This window comes from Rissa tridactyla, chromosome 1 (genome assembly GCF_028500815.1).
Source record: "Rissa tridactyla isolate bRisTri1 chromosome 1, bRisTri1.patW.cur.20221130, whole genome shotgun sequence".
NCBI classification, from domain to species: Eukaryota; Metazoa; Chordata; class Aves; order Charadriiformes; family Laridae; genus Rissa; species Rissa tridactyla.
In genome coordinates, this window is record NC_071466.1 from 187,681,893 (window position 1) to 187,704,042 (window position 22,150).

The 22,150-nt window shown below is 39.3% G+C and overlaps 1 protein-coding gene across 1 annotated transcript in view; it reads right to left on the reverse strand.

The window, feature by feature from the left end:
- CNTN1 (contactin 1) overlaps positions 1–22,150 on the reverse strand; it is a 259,953-nt gene that overhangs the window by 172,270 nt on the left and 65,533 nt on the right. Inside the window, exon 2 of the mRNA XM_054188409.1 lies at positions 7,929–7,974. The gene's annotated coding sequence lies outside the window, so the exon portion shown is untranslated. The remainder of the gene's footprint in view (positions 1–7,928; positions 7,975–22,150) is intronic.

Here is a 22,150-nt window from a genome sequence, read left to right on the forward strand (position 1 = left end):
AAGGGAGCAGGGTGCAATACCCTAAGCAAGAGGTAGACTTCAATTGTAAGCCACAGCTTACAAATATATTTGTAACTTAAAATATATTTTGAACTCCAAAATATATTTGAAAGACAAATAAAGCTGAATTTCCTTAACCACCACAAATACACCATTGTTTTGGTTTTCTACTACTTTTTAATTTAAGATTAAATCCTTTATTAACTCCAATGCGTGTTGTAGCTACAGGAGAATATTTTCATTTAGAATAATATTTTCATCTTCAAGCTCTGTCAGGAAACAGAAGAAGGAACATTTTCAAGATGCAATCTGGTCTGTGGCCATAAAGCAATGTGCTGGCATCTGCTGCCATCTTCTCTTTTCCCTGTGCTGACCTGGTAGAGAGATGGGGTATCTGGGGGGCCTGTCACCATCAGTGCTTCACACCTGCGATTTTTTACACAGGAAAATTACTCACTGCTTACAGGATCGCTGCATTAGACACTGCTAGTGTTATGATCAGGCTGGTAGGAACTCATAAGAACTATAAGGTGCACATGTGGTGGAAGAGCTCGCACCTTCAGTCTTTGCCTAAGAGAAGTGTGAGGATCAAGAAAAATTCTGCTTAGAATCCTGTTTCTAATGTCAGGTTAATGAGCCCTGGATTTCAGTGGAAGCAATTACTCCAGAAGGAAGGAAACAGTGAGAGAGAGAAAAAAGAGAAGAAAAATGGGGGAATATGGAAAGGATAAGAATGAAACAAAAAATGCTAACAGAAAAATAGTGATAAGAAACACCTGTACCATCTAGATCAATTTGTATTGCACAGCAGTATGCAAACATCATCTTGCACAATTTCATGCTTTGAATACCTATTTTTGACAGAGCTCTAGAAATAAATTTAGGTTTCAAAATGAAGTTATCGCTAGTAAAATCAAACAGTCCCTGCAGACCACCACCCCTCATGCTTCTGTAGAGAAAAGACCACTTCTAACAACATTTCTTTGGCCAAGCAGATTTCCTTTGCCACTGCTCAGATGAAAAATGTGTCCAGCTCTCCAGAAATGCTCTGCAATTAGAGTCTCTGGTGATGGCAGACTCAAGTCTATTAAGAACATCAGATGATCCAGCTAACACAAATCTCACCTACAGCTGTGGAAACCACCTTTCTGATCCATTAACTACCCCACAGCTGACCTCATGGGAGAACATGCAGCGAACCTGCTGCCAACAAAGTTCTTCTCACCAGGAGATCGGCACAGAGTAGACAGTAGATGGGCTCTATCCTGTCCGCACCCGATGCATCCAGAAGCTGAACTCGTAATACTATTACTCAAACTAATATTAGATTTTTCTGTGTTACTTCAGCAGCAGCACAGTGATTCCTAAACTAATTTGCAGAAGTCATCATTGAAATCTTAATGTTGTTTTGGCACTGACTGTTTTCATGGCATTTGCAATGCTCTGCACTTAAAGGGAGGTGCTAATTACTTTTTGAGAAACTTTAAAAGGTTAGAACAGTAGCCAACATACACTGCATATAAGCCAAATACTTTACAGGAGATTATTGAGAATCTCTGAAGATTATTCTGTACAGAAGAAAATAAAATCACCAAACCTATTGTACCCCGCAGAATAACTAAAATGGATATCATGCGGAAGAGACCAATACAATTAAAACGTACCTTGCTTATGTATATGCATGAATACATGTGTGTAGACAAATAGATGTATGCAGATGACAGAAAAAAAGACATAAGGAACAGTTAGCAACACTGCTGTTTAAATTACCATGATTCAGGATTAGCAGAGCACATGTAACTCAGCAATTTGTTATACCCCATCTGCAAAATCAGGCAGGCACTAGTGAATCATTCATAATTCATACTTGGATCACACTTTTATCTAGCTCTCCGTTACAAAGAAATATGTTTCTGCTATCCTTTTTCAATTTTAGAATGGTATTATTTTAAAGAATTAGCATGAAATCTTTTTTATAAAATGTAGCCATATCCCAGAAAGCTCTGAAGCAAACTCAGCGAGGACCAGGAAACCAGCTGAACATGCACTTCTAGTGTGAAGTTTTAGCCATCCCTGAAGAGATAAGCAAGAGAATTATATACGAATACATAATTATCCTTAGAATTAATATGTAAGTTATGCTTTTGTATTTGGTATAATTAGAACCAGTACATGATGTTAGCAAAGTCATTACTAGTACTCTGCATTTAATCCTTGAACCAATACCTCAAAAGGATGTTAAAGACTAAAGAAAAAATTCTAGACATGTCACATAGTCACATTCATGAAACTTGCCTCAGGCAAGACCTAAAGAACTTCAGCCTATCTGGTTTATCCAAAATAAAGCTAAGATGAAACAGCACATTCCACAAATCTCGGCAGAATAACAGATTTCATCCCATCTATAATGTTTCAATGTTAAATTTATTTTATTTTAAAATATATTTTAACACAGGGTGGAATTCATCCAGCCTATCGTTAAAAAAGTCTGTAGTGTAAACCTTAATCTCCGATCTTTTTATCTGGTGTTCCTTCATAGTTAATGAGCATTTTTAATAGGGCAAGTATCAATAACTGGAACATCTTAATGAGACGTCTTTAAAAAAACCCCATGCAGTTAAAATTAATGTCTGCATCAGGGAAAGTTCTGTGGTTTGCACTGTCTAGGGATTCCTTTTGCGTTTTAAACTCTATGAATCACTACTGTTTTGCATCAGTCTTGGAAGCTCCAGGAAGCAATTTTTTGCAGAGTTAGTCTCTTTTTAGTGAAAAACATACACGGTTCTTGATGCGAGGTGAAAAGTCACATATCCAAGATGTCAGTCCTGCAAGGACTTTTGGTACACTCTGTTTTCAGCCATATAAATCTCTTCTTGTTTACTTATGAAAGCCAGGAACACGTAAGTGCCTTAATATCTTGCCTTGATTCAAACAGCTTTCAGCACACCTGTGATGTAAGTGCCTGACATAGACCGTTCCTTCATCAAGAAAAAGAGGTGATATCCGTGACTCGACCCCAGCATTCGTATCAGCAGTCGGCTGAACAAACCTCTGGATAACCTTCCTCCCCCTGGCCCTGCCCAGGGAGTGTGGGGTGCTGACAGGTGAACGAGGGGAACGTTCTGAACATCTGCAGGGATCCTGCTCCTAATCTGCAATAAATCACGTTGTTTGTGCAACAAGTACTCCTTTTGAGCAAAATACCAGCTTAATTTCCTTCGTAAATGAAGTGCTATAGGTTATTTTGGAGACTTGTATATGCACTCTTTGTCACTCCAGTTACTGCGTTTCCTCCAACGCTACTGGCTTTCCTGACCCGGTCTAGCAAAGACGTCTTTGCACACTCCCAATTAAGAAATGTCTATGCCTGACCCTCAGTATTTGCTGCTGATTTGATAATGATCCTAGCTTCACAATAGCTAAGTATATGCTTCGATATTGTCCCTAGCAAAGTCAAAGGGTTTTATCGCTAGGCGCACTCAGGAGGTGTAGCATGCCCGTCACATTTTATCCCCACGGGGGGTGTAACAGTACCAAGGCATGTTAAGAAACTGCAGTGGTAACCACATTAAAACAGGTATGTAGCTACGAAGACAAACTTTAAAAAGAAAAATTAATTGTTGAAGGCACACAGTGCTACCTACTCACAGTAAAATGAGTTGAAGACAGAAATACACTTGACTCAGGTGGTCTTAGTAGGACGTACCTTGTCTTTTCGCAGTCCTTACTGCGTCAACCACCAGGGGAAATTACAACCCTGAACAAAATTTTTTGAACAGAAAAAGGGCACGATAAATTAGCTGGGCTGTCGCAATGTATGAGTGTATCAATCAATAACGCAGCCTCTGCAAATTTACAACAGTTTTAATAGATAACTGCTGTGCATAGTGCTATTGTTTGAAAAAAAACTGTTAGTTTTCTTTCTTTCTAAAAAAAATAAAATTTCAAAAGCACAATAAACTACACTGTTAGGAAAGCTGGTGCATATCCAGCACAGCTCACAGGTGAAGACCTTTCCTGAAGACAATGCTCTACATTTACATTTCTGCCAGTTGCACTGGCTGCTCCGTGAAGAGGAGCAGACCACTCCAACAATACAGCTCAAGGATAAGAATGTGGAGCAGCAGGGGCCAAGGCAGTTGAGTAATTCATCTCTCTTGAGAGGAACAAGACACGATTGCACTCTCTGTACTGGCTGGCACAAACTCTTCAACAACAATCTACTATGTGGAAAACAGACTGGCCTTTGTACTTTGTTTATGCCTTTACCAAGAGCATTGCTCTTAAAATACTTCGGTAATTTGAAAGTAATGCCTCCGATAAAAGGCAGCTGCATAGTTATAGAAATTAATGCACAATAAGTAGAATGTATCCTCTGAAAGCTTTTCCAGGAAAATGTTGATTTGAACTGCTTCTGCTCATTCAAACACATTGCAAGATTGCTGAGAAGCATTTAGTCTGAAACAACAGTTACATCCAAGCACAGATCTAACTCTTTCATACTTCGGGGCCTTGCAAACCTTACTTTAAATCGAAAGGAACTGCATTGCATCGTAGAAATACAACAATATATGGAAAGCATTACTTTTTAGTATCTGGATATTTAATTAGCTTATAGCATACTTCAAAGAACTTTGTTAGATGAGATGCTACAACTGATGCAATAATTAACACAGTGCCCTTACTCCTCCTGAATACCCACCAGAAAATATACTTGCCTCTCAACTTTCTCTTCTAATACATGACAGTCATCGTGCCTGGTCATATCACAGAATCATGCCTTTGAATCAGACTGTGGAAGAGGCACACAGTGGACACCTTGTGCCGCTTGCCTGCAGCCAAACGGTGTCCTTCTCAGCGCCGAGTCCTACCAGAGAGCACTCTTCTGCTGCAGCTCAGCACGGCTCAGCATCTCCCCCCGTCCTGAACCACACACCAACAACTGGCAGATCCTTCCCGAGGCTGTCTAATCCCATAAGGTCAGAGAGTAAAAGGGAGGCTGCAATGTCGCATTATGGCTGCACTGCCCTCCCCCCAGCCTGTCATTTTACATGACAGGCAGTGTCGTAAGATGGTGATCAGAATTATACGCTTAGCATGTGGACTGCTCCCTCTCTGCATCCCAGGAGCTCAGGAGAGAGCCATGCAGGAGACAGGCAGCTTACTCCCAGCTGCTTCCTTCCCCGGGGAAAAGTTCTGGCTGGGGAATTGCACGTAAGACATCACACCTGACCTGTGGGCTTGCTGCAGCTGCACAGACCCACAGCCCTACCTGATGTCCCAGCGGGAGAATAAGCAACGCTATCTGCCACTGCAGGGAAGTGCAGACTCCTGCACTTCCACCTCCCACTCCTCCGTAAGGCCCTTTGTCCTTCATTTTGCTTTTTTTGTTTTTCAGCCAAAGAATAAAAGTAATATTCATCTTTAACTGATGGCAGTTATAAATTAGAAACAGCAGGAGACTGTGGCCATTTCAAATGAAAACAAAAAGCATCAGGTATATCCAGCTGCTCCTGGGATCACGAGTTCATTCGTACAGAACAATAAGCGGGAGAATTGTCGTTCTTTAATCAGAAAGTAACAGCATGTACCATGCCAATTATGGGCTTATTGGTAAGGAAAGTATGACGACATGTACATGGAAAATTGAGTGTGAGGAACAGTGCAACAAAGGTGGATAAAATCTTTCTTAAACAGAAAAGGTGTATTTGATGGACCTCATCTCAGATACAAAGCAAGTTTCAGGAATGAAAGATCTGTCTCATGAACACTTGTCCCAAGAAAAAAAAAAAAGACGTAATAAGTTGTAATAAGATGTAATAAGCAGAGGACAGAACCCCTATGAAAGTCTGCTTGCAGCAGCGTGCATTGCTACAGGTTGAGAAGCGCGCTCTCCTCCCACACTGCCACACAAGGATGGCTAATAGCTCTGTCAGATCTGGCTGATAAGAAGCTCCACCTATACCTGTAAATCAAATTAAGAGCTTAAGCACAGTTTCTGTAAGGAGCAGAACTATTACAGTCTGGTATGAAGCTAAGCACAGTGTAACAGTATCCCATACTCAGTAAGGGGTAAGTGAGCTTTATCCCATACTCATCATCCAAATGGAAAAACACTCACTGACATTCAGGAACTCTAATCAGGCACTGGAATCACAAATAACTACTAATAAGCTGCACTTATGTCTTTGTTAGTGTAGAAATCAGCTTTTTAGTATGTAAACAAAGCCAGTGAACAGAAGATTTAGCTCCGTGCAGAGATTATGTGATAAATCAAGGTCCAAAGACATGATCTGAAAAACACTATTTCTAAGGGTAGAAATCATGTCTGAAATCACGCCTACAACATATGCCATTTCACTAGCACTGAACAATACGGTATACTAAAAGTCAAGTCATTGTACTTTGGAAACAGACAAAACAGCTAAACATTTGACTCTATAAGAATGAATTAAACAGTTAAAACAGATTTTGGACTATTTTTCAAAGAGGTTAGCTAACGAAGACTACAAAATTAAGTTTGATCTACATTAATTTGTTCATTAAATTAACTGAAGCAGCATGCAAAATAGAAATGCAAGGAGGCATTTCACAAAAAAACCACAATACATAGAATAATTACTGTTATTTTCTTTATAATGCACAAATCCCTTGTGTTCAGTACTACACAAATATTCAACAAAACAGTTTTTCAATATATCATTCAAAGACACCAAGTTTCAGACTCCCAGAACAATTTGGGCTAGAGGTAGATATCCACAGGACTCACTATAGTACTACTCTGAGATGGTGCCTTCCTTGTCTAGCAGCAGAAAATTAATGAAGTTATAGGAGGTAAAAGACAAAGAAGTTTAACATGTCAGTGCTAAATAACTTTAAGCTAAGGAACCATGTTTTGCCATTAGAAGCCATGACTTCCTTTGGTCCTGTTCTACAACAGAATAGTGCATCTCATTTCAGGCATTTCAAACCATACACTGAAAACCATTTCCAAAATTGTGTTAAAATGTCTCTTGTTTATGTTCTCACTTGAATGACAGTCTTAGGAATATACATTAACTTAATGCATTCTTTAAGTGACCCTCAGGTGGGATAAATAATGCCTGCATACCCCTAATGAAAATCTAAGCACACTGCTATATGCAGCTAGATGGATCAGAAATCACTACACACAGCTCAGCTGCCACTGTTATTTCAGCTGTCCATCTTACCAGACTAGCATCATCCGAGGCACGCAGTGTTGCTTATTGCAGTGCAACATGACTTTATAGGTAGCCCAAAGTTGGTCCACCTTCATATGGTGAATACAGTCATCACTGGGCTATGGCTTCCAATTGCCCAGCAATATGTATATCCAGAGCCAGGTCAGGAAGGGCTTCTTTAGCCTGCTCTAACCTGATCAGTGGGTACCATTAGTGGGTAACACTTCCATGTTGCAAACACATACACACTGTAGAACCCAATAGGTCATTTCTGAAGAGTCAACAAAAATACAGATCAGGTCTTATGCTTCTGTATTATATATACAAAAAGCTCATTTGGTGTGGTTTTCATGGCACTCAGAAGTACAGAGTACTCCAACCTTCCAACAGAAACTGATGGATATACATATCAAATATCAATTCAAACCAGAGAAGCACTTGAATCAAAAAACCTTGCCAGCACACCGAATGCTAAATTGTTATATTTCCATATAGCTAACATTTAAAAACTAACCACGCTGATGAGATCAAAAGCACAACACTGCTTCTGTGCATTAGTTCAGCATAAATTTCTGAATTAACAATGTTTTTACCACTTTTTCCTTTGCACTGGGACTAATCATTTGCTAATAAGAAGCTCGTATTTTTCCTTTCATTACTTAAACATGGTAATAAATAATTATTTTAAAACTGGATGTAAGAACTGAAAAGAGAAAAGTCACCAACCTCTAATAAGGTGGAGTCTTTTTCAATGCAGATCCAGAGGCAGTATCTAGAATTCAAAAAAGACGGGGTTCAGTTGTTTGCTCAACTCTCAATTTTTCAGTTACCAGTTCTGTTAGCATTTGTTATGCATACCTTCGTGACATTCTCTTATAATCAGCTTTTCCCAGATGTTTCCTGAAATTCATAAACATGTGGGTTTCCAGATAGTCACTTTCTTGCATAAAGATAAGACATATTAATAAAATCCCACCATAATTAAACTTTAAAAGCCGAGTGAGCTAGTGGGGTTTTAATTTTCCTGATTACTTGATATACAAGCTATTAAAGAATGCCTTTAAAAATTAGCTTGGGCGCACATTTAGCTATTTTTAAAGTCATTAATGCCTTATCACAGAAACGTGACCTAGAGGTCTCTCCTGCAGTATTTTACACTGAGATGCCCACTCAGATACATGGTGGTATACCACCACCAAAATCCTGCTTTCTCTAACACATTTAATTCTTCCCTTTACAGTACCTCTTCTGATGTCTCCTTATATTTGCCTCCATCCAGTAAAATTTGGCATGCCCTTCCAGAACGATTAAAAAAATATTTCCTCAGTTTTTGCTTTGATTTCTTCTTCTCAAACCTTCTCCAATTCACAGCTGCAGATACTGTCAAATTACCTCCAAATCTCCATTTCCTCTCTTAGCAGTTTGGGTGTAATATCCACTATACGCCTAGATCAGTGGATCCAAGGTAGGAACTACACTACACTGGCACTACTTCCAACTTTTCAAACACTGCCAAGATCTAGCGCAACCTAAACACATCATATAATAGAGTACTCACTTCAGAAGCTGGCTGCCATAAACTAACAGATTTCCAGCTCGCCCCCATACCTGTATTTCCTTTTGTAACTGTAGTTCATCCCTATTACACAAAGAATTTTTAAGTTGTATTAATAGCCAAATGGACAATGATTTAAGTATGTGAATGGGAGGTACGGAATTTTTTAGATGCATAAAGTCCAATTGCTAATTCCATGGGTGACATAAAAGACCCAAGTACTCAGGCTCCAAAGCTGTACTACTATCGGTAGCTTAGTCAAGGTATGCTCACTACTCTGTTTCTCTTGTGCTCTGATTTACTGCAACGCAAAATCAGATCTGCTCTTCAGTGATTTGATGACCATTTACAAGATTGGAAATGTAGTAATTTCTCGAAGGCTTCATTACGTTGTGTAATTCTACTTCTTTCCACATGTCTACGTAAAGAGACACAACCTTCTTGTGGCACCTTATCTCCGTGAGTTTAATGTCACAGTCTTTTCACTGTGCTGAGAGGAGAAAGACAATGACTGTACTTCCAGACTCATCCCTTCTCCCTCTTATAAAGTAAGTGTACATTGGGGTTTAATCCTTCTGCTGCTGCTGACCTGGACAGAATATCAGAATATTCCCCATCTATAAGGAGCATTTGTATTATTTCTACCTCCTTGTAAACTACTCCTGAGAATCTGTGGACAAAAATAATTTAAACTAATCTTCAAGAGCCACACAGCCAAAAGGACTCACTTTGTCATGCCTACATTTCAGTCTCCATTCACTCCCTTGCTGAGTACATATTTGCATGGTCATAAGTCTTCATAACTCTGAAAACTGGTTTTCAAGCAACACATCTCAAGTAGGAAGTTCTTGGAGTAAGAAGTTATTGAGTACATCATCAGGATAATGCAACATATTCTGTCATTTTCCCAACACTTAATATGAAGGTTTACATGTTTGCTTCATAATGTATTAGCTGGGGTGGAAAATAAACACAGAAAAACCAACCTCAAGGTTCTGAATGGTTTTCTGAAATGACAAGCATTTAAAGAATGTCAATTTCACAATGTATTTTTCTAAAGTAAAGGCTTGAGAGCTATTCCCCACCGCAGCGCAACACCCTAACAGTGCTATGCAATAGTCTTTCTATAATATTCTATATATTATTTTCCAAGATCCATCTGTGTTACACCAAACTCTGCACTTGTTCTTAATAGCTTTACATTCATTTCTTTCAACTGAAGCTTACAACTGCTATGCAACGTAGGAAGCAAAGAAAGGTTTAAAGAAATCAACAGACATTAATTTCTTCCACAACAGGGCAACCCTTGGTTAAAGATAAACTGTGATAGCTGTTAACACCTTCCTTCCCTCTCACCAGTAACTCTGGATATTACTGCTCCATCATTTGTGAGTATTTCACCTCTGAAGTTTTAATTTTACCTTTAGAAACCTATGTATTGTGGAAAAGCCTGTCAAACCAAGGCAGTTGATAAAATAAAAAGACAGACTATGGACATTAGGGAACTAGAAATGCCTTTTCCAGGTGTGAAATGCAGAGGGACTACAGAAAAACTATGGGGCAGAGAATTGTGTCGTTTTGATTTAAAACACAACATGGATTATCTGCAATGGTGCTGTTATTGGCGGAAAAGATTAAATATTCAGGAATAGTCAAAATGGTAATCTTTCTTGCTTATATAGTTAGTGTAGGATCATCATAGTTTTTAAACTAATCTGCTGAAGAACACAGTACACATCATAGACACAGGGTGAGAGGAGTCCTTGTAGCTCGGTGTATTGACCTGGACAATGGTGAGCGCTGTGTGTTATGGACAGAATGTGGGAAACAGGATGAAGGATTTTTGCTCTGCTGTACTCTACACGACTAAAATGAGAGAGAAAAAAACACACCAGTAAAACCAAACACAGATTCAGAGAGGTCTAAAAGTGAAAGAGCTCTGTAGGCCTGTTGCCCACAAATATAAGGGAGACAGGCCTATAAACTTGAGTATTTTTCTGTCTTTTATTCTCCAGAAAGAGAATTTGTTGACACCTATTAAAAACCCCTTTCAACAAACCAGGCAAGTGCTAGCACTTTGAATGTGCCCAGGCAATATCCAGGCTTGGAGACCAGTGACGTCCCAGGGGATGTCCTGTCTCGCTCCTGGGTGGCAGGTGACGCTGCTCAGACCTCTGTGCTTGCCACAGGCACAGCGCATGGATGAAGATGCTCCAGCAGCATTCATTCCTGGTGACAAAATAAGCCGTCTTCACAGACCACTCTGAGAACCTTCACAGCGTATTTTCATATACTCTTTCATATTCAAGCAACGACACTGGAAATGTCATTATTTGTATCTATTGATATGTATTGACATGAATTGAGCCACTGAGTCATCTGGGAAAGCTGTGGTACTTCCACCTGATGTTTTCATTTTATGAGAACAGGCAGACAATATTGCATCAGGTGTTCAAAAACGTGATTTGATTATTTCAGCTCATAACATAATGAAGACAGGCAGAAGATTATTTTTTTTTTCAATTTTATCCCACTTTTCCCATTCACAGTGGGCTGTAAAAGATAATGAAGTAATTTTCTTGAATCTCCATACATGAAAATTTATAGACAACCACAGAGAATTTTAGATCATCTTTGCAGATCTAAATTCACTTCTTCAGCCTCAACCACAGTGTGAGGCAATAGAGCGCTGCGATGGAGGAGTGTTACTGCTGAATTCAATAATGCCTAAGCCATCATAAGTAGCTCTTGAAAAAGCCACTTGCGGTCTTTGCTTATCAGAGGGACCCGCCAGTTCAGCACCAGGCACTGGTTGTGCACAGCAATGGCAAAAAAGGTTCATTATAAATTAACCTCTGCTCAGAAAACAGCTTTTTTTTTTTTTAATACTTATTGTATATATATAAATTAATTGCAGAGGACACTATAGGAAGAATATGGCATGCAAAACATCACTCATGGAAAATAAACATGGAGAAAATGAGAACTTTACCAAACTGAAAGGGGATTGATTTGTTTATATCAGAAAGATACTATTATCTACTTAGGAATGGCTTCTGGATGAGAACATAGTATTCAGAGTCCTGCATAAATACAAAATGCCATGATTTTTGTGCATGTCAAGGAGCTTAGATTTTCCAAGCTCCAAAGAGCTTGGAAAGGTGTTATCTATCTAGAGATATTAAGGTTCAATTGAAAATGAATACACTAGTTTGTCACGCTAAAAAAATGACCTTAGTACCAACCATTAGACGAAGCATTTCTAAAGGCATAAATTGCATTCAGATTTAAGCTCTGACTCAGAACGGTATGGACCTCTGGCATTTTTCTAGTAGCTTTTGTCAAAGCTGTTAATTTGCCTCCTTTCCAAAGGAGCCCTCCTCTGCTTTTTCACCTAATCCTTTTAAGTATCTGTTTTCATGTTTGAACGCATGTGGCCTTTCCCACAAGCCCTTCACAAAAAAAAAACCAAAACCTTGAAAACTGTAAAAAAGATTATGTAGCTTAGCTCTTTCTGTAGTCTGTTATAATAGCTAGAAAGTTCAAATTGCTCTTACCACTTACGATAGAAAATGAAGCTAACAAAAAGCTCAAAAATTACAGTGAACAAGAAGCTATATTCAAAAATGTATAAAAGTTCTTCCATATCTTTCAAAATAAAGTAAAGCAAATTCTTGCCCCGTCTATGCATTACTCAAGAAGAGAAGCCAGAATGAGTACTCCTTGAACTACACAAACAATAGGCAAGAATATAGTTTCATAGTGACGGCAAGAATATAGTTTCATAGTGACGGCAAGAATATAGTTTCATAGTGACAGCAAGAATATAGCTTCAGTAAAACATAGGAGATATGACCAACACAAAAATAGTACAAAACACTAGATGAAAGATCCAGCTTTGTGGCTTGAAAACAGAAACAGAGTAGTATTTAAGAAATCTTCCCTTTTTGTCCTCTTTAAGTTACAGTTTGGGTAGTAATGTCAAAGATATACCTAAAAAATTGTAGGTGCCACACAAGAAAGACACCAGTCAAAAGCACTCATAAATTCATCTCACATTGTCAGAAAATTATAAATTAAATGGTTGGTTTGGATGCTAATCGAATTTTACATCAGCTGCCTAACTTTAGTTCCCGTCCTTTAAGCAATTTGTAACGCACACGCAGAGCTTATTCCCTTCTTATCCTTTTTCTTTTTTTTTAATTTGGATGTCAGGAAGCTGCTTTAACAAATGCTTTCCTCATGTAAAAGAAAAAAACAATTACAAAATATAGAACGCACAGATTCCTACTGTCTGTGATCTTTCCGCAAATGCTACAGAGGTAGCACTGGAAAACCCAAAGTAGGTTTCCCCACCAGACTGTGAGCCTGCAAACCCATCAGCGCACTCTCACAGCCCAACCCTGGTTCCAGAAGCAGGACAGTCAGGCAGCAGTCTGGAAGTGCTGGGGCTGGAGACAGAGTCACCCAATAAGGCACGCCTTGCCTAAACCATCACCCCAAGCACTGTGCCATCTCCTCCCTTCTCCTTTCCCAGCATAAGCCCCTCTGGGAGACCTTCTCTGACTTTCCAGTCGGAAGAAGGAGGCATAGTTCCTGCAGAGGAGCAGAGTCCCAGCCCCTTGGAGAACAACTTTTCTGTCTACTCACTCTCACTGCATGGGCAACCACAGCGGATGCTTTCTAACTCATAAGTGCCTTGCTCTGCTGCACAGATTATCTTCTTCTAACATGGTATTTTTGAAAGCAATTTATCATATGTTAATTTTTTCTATCTGAATTTACTGAAGGCAAGTGAAGTTATAATGGTAATACACCCACCAGTCACAAAGAGTCAAAACAACCTTTTGCAATAACTGCTCCATGGAGGCTGCGTGTCTTAAAGAACAGTTTCAGAATTTGCTGAGGAACAGAAGGAACAGGAACACGAAGAGAGTCTCTTGCCCCTGCCAAAGGAAATCAGCAAATGATTTCACCTGTGGCAGGATTTCTTGTATGGAGGTTTTGTCTGGAACAAGCAAGCGATTACTCTTCCAGAAAAACAGGCAAGTCACAGAGGTCAGCAAAGTTGGAAATTTGACCAAGTCATCTTCCAAAGACCTCACTCAGGTTTTCCAGGAAGTTCTAGAAACTTCTGTTTCCTAGAAAATCTTCTCTTCAACCTTTAAATGGCATTTTGATAAACTATTTAATATGCAGGTAAACCCAACATGCAATCCCTCATAGTGAATCCCTCATTCATTTATAAGAAATGTGTTCTTGTTAACTGAATTCATCAATTAAAAAATAAGACAGAAAAATATGTATTTATTTAATTTAGAATATTTTTCCTGAAAGTTTCAAAAATGAGTTCCTCAAATGTAACTGTGGTTTAAGAGGCTATGGCATAATCTGGCTTGATTAAACCGTGTATTATTTCAACACAGAAATCCTGAAGCAGGTAGGAGTCATACATATACACCTAACATGTCATTCCCATACATACATATTTTTGCTGACTTACAGCCACATTGCAATCGAGGTTTCTTTACTCTGACAAGAGATGCAAAATTGTTATGAAGAAAAAAAATGCACACTAAGAAAAAGAAACGGGTTGGTCAACTGGTATATACAATTCTGAGAATATTGAAAATATTTCTGTTTCACCAGTCATCCTTTCAAAACCAGTATTCTTTAAGAAACTTTACGTAGAGCTATAAATATTGTTTGGTGAAGTATGCTCACCCAAATTACTTTCTTTTAATGGGTAAAATCTAAAATTCTTGTACAATTACTATTGAAGAGAGAAACTTTAAGAACCAGCACCCAGAAAGTAAAAAAAAAATAAAAATTAACAAAAACCCCATGCAAATACCTCAAGGATAAGCTTACCAAATCTAGAAAAATAACCTGACACACAAAATATGATTTATTAAACGTATTGTTCAGGTAAATCATCAGAGAGTCTATTTTAACAAAGACATTTTTAGAAGGGTAGTCGCTGGAGTTTTAACGCATACTGTATTATCTGACTGGGGAAAATCTCCATGAGCAAAGGAATAGACAGCTCATCTTGGTAAGCATTTTGCACGTACCGCCCAGATAGTATCCATCTCTTACAAAGAAGAACCTCCCAGTGAATGTTTTCACTAAAATGATCAGCAGTAAAAGTGAACAAATGTGAGATTTAAGTTGTCATCTTTCAACTCTGGAAAACAGGGTGTCATTTTTATTCTTTACTTCAGAAAGAGCTTTACATCAGTGCCACACAGCAACAAGAAAAAAACAGGGTATAAGTTTAATTTCTTCCGCCCGAGATTTGTGATGCAGACGCAGAGTTGAGGGTGCCCACCTCACCCTCCCCCAGGAAACCTCTACTGCTCTCAGAGCACCTGTTTGATTTGAATCTATTTACCATGGACATGCCCTAGTTTTGATGGATCCTTAAGACGACAGAGGGGACTGAGTACTGGCTCCCTGCCACCTACTGTAAAACACAGACCATCACCAGGAGGGACTCCCAAAACCTACCTGGTGTATTCGCCTTTCCTGGCTCTGCAGTCTGTCACAGCTTCATGGAGGAGTAGGGAGTTTGTTCAAAACCCTCTTACAGGGAATTATTTTAGTATGCCTGCCGGGCAGGAAGACCTCACCATCAAGTCTCTTTCAGGCAGAAGCTATTGTAGAAGTCACACCAGCTTTCCTTAAGCTGCGAATTAACCTAACCAAGCTCAGTTGCTGAAAGCCAGGCTTATATTCACTTGAAAAAAGCTGCATTCACATGAAAGTCTGCATTAACATAAAAAATCAGATGCAAGCTAAATATTCAGAAAGCTCTTTCATTCCAAATTTCTTTCCTATTTCCAAGGGTTATGAAAACAAAACCTGAACTTCTCCATAAGCTATTAACTGTAGGATCACGAAAAATCACAAAATTATCTATAACCCTAGAATAAAACCAAACTCTAAGGGCAGCATAGGAAAATACCAGAGGCATCAGCCTGTAAATACAAATCACGGTGTAAAGGAGTGAGTCAGGCAAAACCAGTTTTAGCGGTAGCAAACAGAGAAACAAGCATAGTGTGGAACTGGGAATCAATGAAGTAAGCCAACTGTGCTAGAAAACCTGTAAAAACATCTCCAAGTGGACTTAGGAGAAGGCAGTAAGGGCTCGCCACTGCTAGCACGAAATTCCTCCTAGAGCCACCACGCTAATGATTCACCATAACCTCAGTCATTTGTCCCCTCGATTCTCATTGAAAAGTATCACCACCATCAGCACAGGGACCCAGAGGATGCTGGAAGGGTGAGCGTAACACCAGAGACGGGAACAGGTACTAGAAAGTCCATGTCTTAATTGTATTATTAACCATAATGATGGAGCTGGACTAACATAACAGCTGTACTTTGATTAGAAGACTTTAGTTAGCCTAAAAATAAACTCAGCTCCACATATCACTCATTGCTCCCTCCCTCTCCCTGTAACAGGAGCACAACACCTGCAGCCCTGGGCGCAGCACCAGAGCCTTGCATTCATCAGAGCTCGTGCAACAGGCAAGAGGAAAATATGCTTCCAGCTGCCACCACTGAGTTACGAGGTTAAGCAATTTTTAAAATTGCATTGCTTCATCACGTCAACATCTCATCATCTTCTTCTACCTGCAGGCTGTTTCATTAGATACTGCAAAGGAACTAGATCTGTGAGCAGTGGAGATCCAAGCTCTTGCCTTTCCACAGGCGAGTCTGTTGCGAACGCAGGCTGTAAACAAGGCAACTTCGCAGGGCAAAAGAGAATGCTATCAATGTGCTAAAAGCCTCAGCAATGCCTGCTCCCCATTTATTCCAGATTTAACTCATGGACAAAGCTAGAGTCACTGCTTTTGCAAGGAATTAAAACTGAGTATTATTAGTTATGCATTCATAGTGGAGGTGCATCACAAAGCAGACAGGCAGATACGGTTCCTCAACTAGAAATTACAAAGGCTCTTATCCTGAAAAGATTTACTCTATTCACAGAAATAATCCTGCAGGACTGGGATCTTATTTAGTCTTTCTTCAGAAATTGAGCCTATATGAACAGAACATAGATAGTGCCTCCACTTCCAATAGCAAGTCATTCGTTTTATATCATTGTTCCACCACTAATTTAGCTGTAGTGTTGCTAAGAGGATTTCCAATATATTAAAATATTATAATTATTAAAATAATATACACAATTTGCATTTGAACAGCATATTGTCTAGTCCAAAAAACACAGCAGGAGATCCTCTCCATGTATTAGGAAATCCCTAACTTACCACTATCAGGCAATGATGTTACCCAGCGGAGAGTATGAAATTCTGTTCAAAATCTCCTTCTTTAAACCATTCTTGATGCAAGAAAGAAATCAATTCTGGCAAGGACAAAAAGATCTGCCTGTGGCAAGCTAAGTATACGTATGAGTATCTTTTGCTGTAAATGTAAAAGAAAGGTTAAAAAAGGAAAAACAAAGATGCTTGCTATTTGACAAAGACAACACAAAGTTTCTTCTTTTTGAGTAAACCACCCTTTGTTCTAGATACTTTTCAAGTTGGTTTTGCTAGTGTTGCTCCAGAAAGCATGTGATAACATAAACTTTAGCTATGTAAATCACCATCCTGCCCCACACTATAGCACTAGAAAACATAAAAAGTCTCTTTGCAACTGCCTGTGTGTGTGAGATGCAGTATTCCAGCAAATGTCTTGGCAGGAAACAGGTTAGTAGCACACTAAACTGTAACTCCCTCATTTCTACATTACTTTAATGCTGATCAAACACCAGAAAACCAAGAAAGTTCCCTCTGTGCCATTCATAGCTAAGTGCTAGGTACCAGTATTGTAGCTGAGGGTGGTATTCCCAGCATTCATTACAAAGGATGTTCTTCACCATTGACCACAGCAATCACTAGCTCAGTTAAGGCTAGATATGAAAAGTGCTTTCCTATTTCAGACAAAACATGTAAGGAAGTGCGAAAAAAAAAAAATCAAACATTTACTGATTCACTCATTCTCATGCATTGTAGCACTACTATATTTGCTCAGAAAGATAATTTGACAGTTCGAAGAAAAGGTTGCAAGATAAGCATTTGCTAAAACGAAAAGCATCAAATCAAAAAGGTTTGCCAGAGTGGACTAAGCTCAAACGATTTATCAAGGGCCTCCAAGTTTAGATTTGTCAAAGACCTGTGAAATATTTCTGTTAGTAAAAGAAAGAAATCATCTTTTATCCTCGAGAATAATGTTAGCAAAGTGTATTAAATCCGCTCAGACAGAGTTATGGTAAAAACCCTGTTTACCCCTGGACATGGAGACCTTCAAATCATCACTGTAGAATTTGATAAAAATGTTCTGAGAACTGCCAAAAGGTTCAGATTTAATTAGCAGTGGAATCAATAGAAAGAAAGATTGCAGAAAATTACGAGTTCTACATCATTTAAGTTTTCTGATTGCTGACTTCTGGGCTTCAGAGGCAGCCTGCATTACCTTCTAAACTCTAATTCATCTGGTCTAGAAAGAGTAATTCATTTCTACTCCAGAGAACATAAAACTGTCACCAATTCAAAGTATGTTCCACAGGCCTGGATTTACTGGGGAGAGCAAGGAGCTGCATCTGCCCTTGTTTCTATCATGCAGAACAGCAATTAAAACAATGATGTGATTCTTCATCACAGGACTTTCAGCTAGTAAGTGCATGCCCGAGAACTGAAAAGAGATCCGGATTTAGCTCTACTTAAGAAACAAGGAAGCACATTATATCTGCTCCTTGGGAACAACCAAATAATTTTTAGTCATGCCTTGGATATAAACGGAGTACGACTGCCTTAAACCTTCTGCCAGGTAGCAGGATGATACATAGCTTATTCAGTCTCAGAACTCAAACTGGAAGATGAAAAGAAAAATCACTACTAATTCTGCAATCCTCAAGGTACTAGTTTGTTTCTGTGACAAAATCAGATGGGATATTCAAAATACCACTACCACAAGTATCAAGCCTCAGGAGTAAATGTACTACTGTTTAAATGGTATGCAATAAAAGAAAAGAAAGAGAAGGAAGAGAGGGAAGAGAGGGAAGAGAGGGAGGGAGGAAAAGAAACAAACAAACAAACCTGGGTATTAGTCTTTATTTATTGTGCATGGCACTGAACAGAACATCTAAAAGCATGATACATTAAAGGTACTTCATTTTTATTTGTGAAATACTGTTAAGACATTTATCATCTTTACTAAGAAAAAGTACCTGTAAAAAAAGGACAGGAAAAATGTATATTTCTAGCTGCACTAGCAAGTAAATACTTTTTTTTTTATACCTGACTTGTGTTTCCACATTGCTTAACGATTCAACTGTGCATAGTAAAACAGAAAATACTTGGAAAATTTTTTTTGCATTTATTTAAATGCCTGTAGAGTGACAGAAGTTGCTACACGAGTAGAAGACTGAAGGAGCCTTACATATATGTGTTCTACAACACCACCTGCCTGCACTGCCTCCGTAAGAAGTCCAGCTCCTTCCCTTGCCCTGCAGGATCATACACCACCACATGGCACCTACAACTGATCTCCACGTTGTGTAAATAGCCCTCCGCTTAGACTGTCCCCATAACCTGTCGTATATCTTGCTTAAGACCCAGAGATGGGGTACCCAGCTCTGCAGGTGTGTGTGCTCCCAGCAGAACAGGTAACCACAAGGGGAATCCTTCTCCTTACTGAGGCCAGTTGCAGGCATTTTGGAACATTTCAGCCCTTCACCAAGTTTGACTTAGAAATTGCACAATAGGTTCAAAAAGTTACCAGAGAAACACCGGTGAGTGCACAGAACAACGGCCTAAGTTGTTCTTTAAGTCATTTAAGTCATTTCCTTAAAAGCAGGCTAAACAACATACAGGATTATTTTTTTCATTAAATATTTGTCTGGAAAACTCTGATGAAACCCTGAGCATGTCATGGGCTTTCTTTGCCATGGTATTAATGTAAATCTCACATTTATATACAGCCAGGGTAACTCTGCTTTTCTTGGGTTAATAAGGCCAAATTACCATGTTTTTTCACTTCTCTGAAATGAATCAATTAGTGAAAATATTATTTTATGTAAAATTAGTCCATCGAGAACTGAACTAAATCACCAATTCCTGTCACATAGACTATCTGTCTCTAAATGTCAGATATTCATCCTGGTACGATACTGATAACTTGGGTTGGATTCGGTCTGAATTAAAATTAAAACCATTTCTGTTCCATTACACGCTCCCTGATCAAACGGCCCTTCCACAGAGACAATTTTTGATGTTAAAAAGAAACACAAAACAAAAAATGTTTCCACTAAGTCTAAAATGTCATAAATAATAAACACATCCTGTCTTTCTTTACTGCCCAATTTCTGAGATACCAGCTCATATTCCATGTTGAACGATTTAATGATTTTATCTTGGTGCCTAGTGAGCCAAAGTCTCCTCTGTAGAACCAGTATGTATCATTTCACATGGTTTGGCATAATAGGCATTCTAGGCCCAGAAAACTCTAACTCTGTTTACCACAGCATCCCTAACAGTCCATCTCCTCATTTTTCTATTCAGTTATAAGAAACCTATCCATATATTAGGCATGCAGCCAGATCAGATCTACATGGTCCTCTGCCTTCTTGGATCCATCAGAGGGTGTGTTATACTATCAAGTCATCTCCCTTCTGAAGCAATATAGTAAAAGCATCAAAATATGTGGCTTAATGTTATGGTATATAGATGCGGACTTATCATCAGCTTAGTAATAAAAACGTAAGATCCAGAATAATTCTCTGATGAAGGGACTGCCCCATGCCCCAGGATAAACTAGATAGTGCTCTATACTTTGACACCTGCCTACCCCAAAGGAAGGAAACGTTCTAGTGGTATAGACGGAAATGAAATGTACAAGGTGGATGGAAAGCATCTTATGTTTTTCTGAAGAGCTCATGGCCACTGTTACAATTTCCCCAAACTGGAGGGGAGTGAGAAGGATGACAACACAAGCATTATTAACTATAGGACTGTAAATGTGGGAGGCTAACTGTGGTGAAGTTCTGATCATCTGTTTCACATTTCTATGACTCATAATAAACAGATTTCTCCATTGGCAAAAAAATAAATAAAGCACTGAATTTTTGCATTTTGGATGAACTCAACTGACAGGACGAAAAGTAAGATAATCTCTCAGGGATATAAATGGGCCCATGTCACGGAAAATGAGATTAGGATTGTAAGGAAAACACTATGAGAGCCTTCCTGATTAACATTATGTATATTATGTCAGATCACAGAGAGCCTAGTGAGATCAGGGCTCCGTTAAGCTATCTGTATCATGTCACGCAGCACATCATGGCTCAGCCTGTAGGACACTTTCACCCAGCCTGTGGCTTTTTTTCCCTGATCCACAAGATGCAGAGCAGCTCCTTGAATCGCAAACACAGTTCAAATAGTTAGATTCCTCTTGTGCTTTGCAAATGGTCCCACACTGCACAGCTGCTGCTCACCCTGACAGTGCATGAGGGGAGGTGAGGTGTTTCCTCCTCTCCAGGTGTGGACTGTTACAACTCCACCACTGCAGCTGCCAGCGAGTCATGAAACCTGAATCCAGCACAGCCTGGACCATTTCAAAGAGCAGGGCTCAGTCCCCCCAGCTTTTATAGTCAGATGAAACCAAAATAGGCAAATTATAGGTGGAAGGAATGAAGGCACAGAGTAGCAGGATAGCTTGTTTGTGTGCATACAACATATAAAGCACGTGTTATTCTGATAACAATAAATAGGTATTTTCTAGCCTGTGAATGACACTTTAAGAGAATTCTTACAAAGCAAATGAGATACAAGGAAGATAGAATGAGAAGGAACAACCAATAAATCACTACAGAATATTCATTTTATTTTGTGACAAAAAAAGATCTGCATCCCAAGAAAACTTCCCCTTTTGCCAGAAGACAGGAAGGAAGACAGACAAGTCTACAGCAGACTGGCCTCCTCAAGACAGGACACATCTGCTGCTGTGGAGCATCCTCAGAGCCACCCTAGTCACTACCACCGTGGACTGCCCAGAAAGGTGCTCTCCCACAGAGAGCACTCACTGTACCTAAGCCTGGGTGGCTCCGACCAACAGCTCCTGTAGGACAGACTCCTCCAGGGCCAGGGACCTTCCTTCCCCTTAGGAGTACAAGGGACTCAGTAAATGCATTGCCTCTTCTGCAGAGAAGATTGTCGAGGCAGTCCCTTTTACTGCACCAATTCTCTCCTGTCTCTGAGGAGGTCAGATCTTACTCATTCTCCTTGACAGGGAGAAAACAGAATTCCTGGCCCTTATTCCGTTCTTTGCTACAGATATTCAAGTGCCTTTTTATGGCTCTAACAAGTCTCAAAGAGTCATTTTCATTTTC